Here is a 6477-nt window from a genome sequence, read left to right on the forward strand (position 1 = left end):
TGGCTTGAAAATCTCGTCGGATCTTTTCCCTATGCGTCGCCTCAGTCCAAATTTTATGGGCTGTTTTGAAAATATTTAAGAATTTAAGACTATTTTATCATTTATCCCTCCTAAAAAGGGTTATTATGGGAATTTCCCAAATATATATGTAACCCGTTCAACTTCAAGGTTCAAACCAGTAATCAAAACGCCAAAACCTTTTCTACAATTCTTCAATCAGTCGTCAACTTGTTCAGTTAGTCACTAACTACAAGGTATCATTATTTCTATCTTCCTGTTAATAATTCTCGATATTATTATTATTATTATTATTATTATTATTATTATTGTCCATAGTTCTCTATGTTCGTGTTACGTGAAAGCAACTGAAGTTTATTGTTTTCACTAGTGTAGATTTCTATACGAAGCCTATACGGCTCGTATAGGAGCTATACGAGACAATGAAACGGAACCTGACATTCGTCAACACAAACTGACATAATTCTGGACCTATACGACTCATATAGCCTCTATAGGAGTCGCATAGTTTTACCTGGTGTCCAAATAACCAATCTGGTGTGTGTATAAGTATAACCCAAGCTAATACTTTTATTGTAGGCACAGACCGTTAAGTTCACGCATTGTTGTGTTTGAAATAATGGTTGAAAGCGGGAAACTTCAGATTGAGAAGTTTGATGGAAAAGACTTCGGTTGTTGGAAATTGCAAATAGAGGATTTGCTGGTTGAAAAGGATTTGGACATGGTATTGGGTGAAAGACCCGAGCGTATAAAACTAGAAGAGTGGGAGACTTTGGATAAGAAAGCCAAGGCGGTTATTAGGTTATCGTTGACGAAGGATGTTGCGTTCAACATTCTCAAGGAAAGTACTGCGCATGGGATTATGGATGCATTGTCTAGTATGTACGAGAAGCCTTCGGCGGCTGATAAGGTTAACCTAATACGTGAACTGATCAACACGAAGATGAATGAAGGAAGTTCGGTTATATTGCACATCGACAACTTGAATTCGATTTTGTCGAGACTTGGGTCAGTTGGTATTAAATTCGAGGATGAGGTACAAGCTCTATTACTGTTATCTTCATTGCCTGATACCTGGTTAGGGACTGTTACAGCGATTACTAGTTTTACCAGCGAGTTCACTTTTAATGGTATTCGAGATCTTATTCTAGGCGAAGACGTTAGGCGAAGAAATTTAGGTGAATCATTGAGTGAATTAATGCATGCTGACAGATTAAGGGGAAATAATAGTGGTAGTGGGAGTGGGAGTGGGAGTGAGAGCGGGAAGGGGAAAACGGGTCAGTCTAGGACCCATAAAGATGTGGAATGTTGGAACTACAAGGAGACAGGACACTTTAGGAATCAGTGTCCGAATGATATGAATGCTAAGAAAGAAGTTAACATTGCAGGAGAAGGCATAGACGATGATGCTTTTGTGCATAGTGTGGATTCAGGTACTTCATTTCACACACTTGATTTTCGTACGCAAGATGCAAGGATTTTTATATAATTTTTTATAATATATCTCATAGGTTTTTAACATTTAGCTATAAATAAGCTTTATATAGGATTTGGTATATAAATTACCTACATGTACAATATAAAAAGTATATGGTACAAGTATAACATTCTGAAGCGAAAAAGTGGTTCATGTACAAAAGGTGCGCGCCTCAGGTGAGCCGCAGAGCGCTATTATGCCTACAAAGCGCCTCTCACCTGCGAAATCTGGACTTCTGTCGCCTTGTAAGAAAAAGAGACAAGGTCAATGCCTTGTGTCGCTTCGCGCTTCGGCATGCTTAAAGCACGTCGTTCGCTATTTGTTTAAAGAGCCTGCAACCTTGATTATGGTTTCAATATATTTACTTTTTTTCAAGATTTTTTTTTTCTATTCTTTCTGCAATCATGGCAGCTGTAGCACGAGAAAGATCTCCGTTTGATACTCGTCAATTTGATTCAAAAATGGATGAATTGTAAGTCTCTCTAGCTAATCGGTTGCTTGGTATTGTTTTAGTGTTGGAACATATGTCTTAAGATATTGCTTACTTTTCAATAGGGGTGTAAATGAGCCTGAGATCGGCTCGTTTAGAGCTGCATCTCTAAAGCTCGACCTTGGCTCGTGAGTATCTTTTCAAGCCTAGGCTCGGCTAGTTTATTATATAATTATTTCATTTATATTTTTTGATAATTATTTACATACATATTTGTGGTTATATTATTTTTATATAATGTAATGTAATATAATATAATATATATTACTTAATTAATTATTTTATCATAATTTTATGTATAATAATAGTTATAATACAAATAAATTAAATAAAAGTCATATCAATAAAAAAGCTTGTTTAGGCTTGCGAGCAGGCTCTAGCTTAATATGTGAAGCTCGGACCCAAGCTCGTTTATCAAATGCGCCTCAATAAAAGCTCGAGGTTGTTGTTTAAGCTCGGCTCGATGCGAGTTTTTAACGAGCTGATTTCAAGTAGCTTGCGAGCGGCTTGGCTCTTTTATACCCCTACTTTTAAATACTTATATCCTTGATTCATTATACAGGCTTTCAACTGATGGACAAGACTTCTTTACATCATATGATGAAGTTTATGAAAGCTTTGATTCCATGGGTTTGCAAAAAAACCTTTTGAGAGGCATTTATGCATGCGGTAAGTTTAGTGTATGTAATTACATGTATATGAAAGATTGGACTTCTAAAAGGGTATATATAAGTATAGGGGAAAGTTAACGTACAAACTAAAAAATTGTGCTAATTGTGCGAATCAAATAGTGTAATTATGTAATTAAATCGAAGTGTAATTACATTATGCTGTAATTACACTACACTATAATTATACTACTTCTATTTGCATAGTTAGCATGTTAAATTAATTTGTACGTTAACTTTCTTCTGTATAAGTATACCTGTATAAAATATATTTTTTTTGACACTTAAGTATATGAATTTAGGTTTTGAGAAGCCATCTGCAATCCAACAAAAGGGAATTGTACCCTTCACCAAGGGTCTAGATGTGATTCAACAAGCTCAATCCGGAACTGGTAAAACTGCAACTTTTTGCTCGGGTATTCTTCAACAACTCAACTACAACAAGGCGGAATGTCAGGCCTTAGTTTTAGCTCCAACTCGTGAACTTGCACAACAAATTGAAAAGGTTATGCGGGCCCTTGGTGACTACCTTGGTGTGAAGGTACATGCTTGTGCCGGTGGGACCAGTGCTCGTGAGGATCGGCGCATACTCTCAGCTGGGGTCCACATTGTCGTTGGTACACCTGAGCGCGTATATGACATGCTTAGAAGACGGTCATTACGTTCTGAATTCATCAAAATGTTTGTGCTTGACGAGGCGGATGAATTGGTTTTAAGACGTTTCAAGGATCAAGTTTATGATATCTTTCAGTTACTCCCGCCAAAGGTTCAAGTTGGAGCGTTTTCTACAACAATGCCACTTGAGGCTCTTAAAGCCACAAGAGAATTCATGAATAAACCGGTAACAATTCCCGTAAAACGTGACGAACTCGCGTTAGCATATGTCAAACAATTCTATGTAAATGTTGAAAAAGAAGATGGAAGCTTGAAACCATGTGTGACCTTTATGAAGACATAGCAATCACCCAAAGTGTCGTTTGATTGGCTGGCCGATAAAATGAGAAGCCGGGACCACACTGTGTCAGCCGCACACGGTGACATGGACCAGGGCACGCGTGGCATCAGCATGCATGAGTTTCGGTCTGGTTCATCGCGTGTATTTATTACAACTGATTATTTGGCGCGTGGAATTGATGTGCAACAAGTGTCACTTGTTATCAACTATGATTTACCTACCCAACCCGAAAACTATCTCCATCGTATTGGGCGAAGCGGGCGGTTTGGTAGGAAGAAAGGTGTTGCGATTAGTTTTGTGACGTCGGATGACGAAAGAATGCTAGCTGATATCCAGAAGTTCTACAATGTTGTTGTTGAGGAGCTGCCTTCAAATATTGCTGATTTGATATGAGTTGATTTAGTTTAGTTATGTGTTTTGGTTTATCTTATTAAATGTTTAACTAGTATTACTACCCGTGCTTTGCGGCATGGGCTTAAGTTCAAACTGCAGTTCCTTTTTTGTTTAAAACCGACTCGACTGCCATATAACCGGTAAGCAATATTATTGCACTTTGCTTGAACTCAACCTCATGTTTTGTACAGGTCAAAAAATATTATTGTTGGCCCGTTAACTAGTTCCCGACCCGTATTCAAAAAAACAAACATGGGCACACGGCGACAAATTCTTGTCGCCCCACCTGCCTTCTCGCACCTCTTATTGCCGCGGGGGGGGGGGGGGGGGGGTCATTGGCCATTTGTCTCCCAACATGCTGCCCACTGCACATACACTTAGTGTCCGTTAGCGCCCGTTTACAATATTAACGAGCGGACACAAACAAACACAGACAAACTCAAATCCTTAATAGACGGACACGAACATAGATTTTGGTTCGGTAGAGTGTTCGTGAACCGTCAGTTTGTCCAACAAATGCTTAACGTACGAACACGTACAAGGTCTCGTCGGGTTCGATTCGGTCCGTTTACAGCCCAAGTAATCAGGTTTATTTCAAGTTCAATGTTTATATATAGATGAGTTTGTGTTTATATCTAACAGTAGTTTTGAGTTTATAAACAGATGTAATCAAGTTTTTGAGTAAGTTTTCTTGATCAATAGTATTTAGCAGTTCATCCAAGTGGCATGTTTTTGTTCTTGATTAACCATTTCACACATGTGAATTATGATATGCTTAGGGTGGAGGTGGCACAACACGGGTACCTCGGGCATTCGGTGAACGCTGTCATTGGCCGGGGCTTAGGTACATACATGATTAAAACAACAAATTACATTAATCAGAAAAATAATTCAAATCATGATTTCTATCATTTATTATTACATATATGATATTCTCAAATGGTACTCGGTATCATTAGCTCATCTCTATCGAACATATACGAATATAAATGATATAAAGCTTAAAACACATGTAATATCTAGTACATATAACACATAAATGTTACTATGAATGACATGATTTCACTTGACACTTTTAACACACAATTAAACATAACCAGTTCAATAACATGAATTAAATGCGTTAATAAAGCACACTTAATAACATAAACAATCTGTAATGTGTTATAATACATTGGAAATTGGTTTTTATAGGTCCCAAAGATTTCATTTTTGTCGGCGTTGGTCCCAACTTTCATTTTGGCTAGCAACGGTCCCAACTTTCACATACGTTTCTTCCACTAGTCCGCGACTAACGGAGTACTAACTCCGTTATGCAAATGTTGAGGTGTCCTAATTGTCAAAATCATGTGACATGACAGCCTATGTGGACATGCTGCGTATTATATCCCAAAATTTTTCTTGAAAACTTAATTTCATTTCATACCCACAAATCTTAACACCATAAAGCTTCAATCTTTGATCTGATTTCACCAATTCAGCCAAAAGGGTGTCGAGATTTGTCTAAATTAAAGCTCAATTTTGTATCTTTTTGCAATTTGGTGATATGGGTAAGGTAGCAGTTGCGGCGACAGTGGCGTGTGCCGCCGCCGTGTCTGCGGCGGCGGTGATGGTGGTGTGCCACCGGATTCAGAGCTCCGGGAAGTGGGTGATAGCTATGGAGATATTGGAGTTTGAAGATAAGTGTGGAACTCCGATTGGTAAGCTCTGGCAGTTGGCTGATGTCATGAAGGTGGAGATGCATGTTATCCAAAACTCCAAAAATCAAATGCTTCATTAGTGCGGAAGGAAACCCGTATTTGATTATCCTTTGTTAAAGATTAGGGTTTGTTGCTTGCTCGTCTTTCAATTGATTGGAAGGCATGCAATTAGGGTTCTTGAGTTGTGAGAATTTATGGATTTAGATGGGTGGTGTATAATTGGGGATTTTAAGTGATTGTAAAATGTTAAGTATAATACACAGACGGTCCATGTAGCTGCCATGTCACATGATTTTAACAACTAGGACGGACACATCAACATTTACATAACTGAGTTAGTATTCCGTTGGTCGCGGACTGGTGGAAGAAACGTATGTGAAAGTTGAGACCATTGCCAGCTAAAATGAAAGTTTGGACCAACGCCGACAAAAATGAAATAGTTGAGACCAATAAAAACCAATACTCATTTTAAATTTCTAATACTTCAAAATATCAATTAATTCAAAACTTTCAACTCTAAAATATCTAAACTTCCAACTTTAAAATGTCTAAACTTCATAGTTAACAACAAAACATATATAAAACAAGCGGCTAGGGTTTACATTTTAACTTTAAAGTCAACACAAAAATGAGAAATTTTTAAAACTTAAAAAAAGTAATATACTTTAATATATACATAAAATTTATATAAAAAACTAATAAATAAAAAATAATTCGAGCAAAACAAACCGAGCGAGGCTTTGCTCGTGTTTGGCTTGTTTTTTAAAACGAACTGA

At 37.5% G+C, this 6477-nt stretch overlaps 1 pseudogene; it reads left to right on the forward strand.

Annotated features, from left to right (window-relative positions):
* Positions 1–637: 637 nt before the first annotated feature.
* Positions 638–4100, forward strand: LOC143600525 (eukaryotic initiation factor 4A-15-like; annotated as a pseudogene).
* The last annotated feature ends 2377 nt before the right edge of the window (positions 4101–6477 follow it).

Source organism: Bidens hawaiensis, unplaced genomic scaffold (genome assembly GCF_021521415.1).
Source record: "Bidens hawaiensis isolate Kalapana, Puna unplaced genomic scaffold, B.hawaiensis_p1.1 tig00054229_1, whole genome shotgun sequence".
Taxonomy (NCBI): domain Eukaryota; kingdom Viridiplantae; phylum Streptophyta; class Magnoliopsida; order Asterales; family Asteraceae; genus Bidens; species Bidens hawaiensis.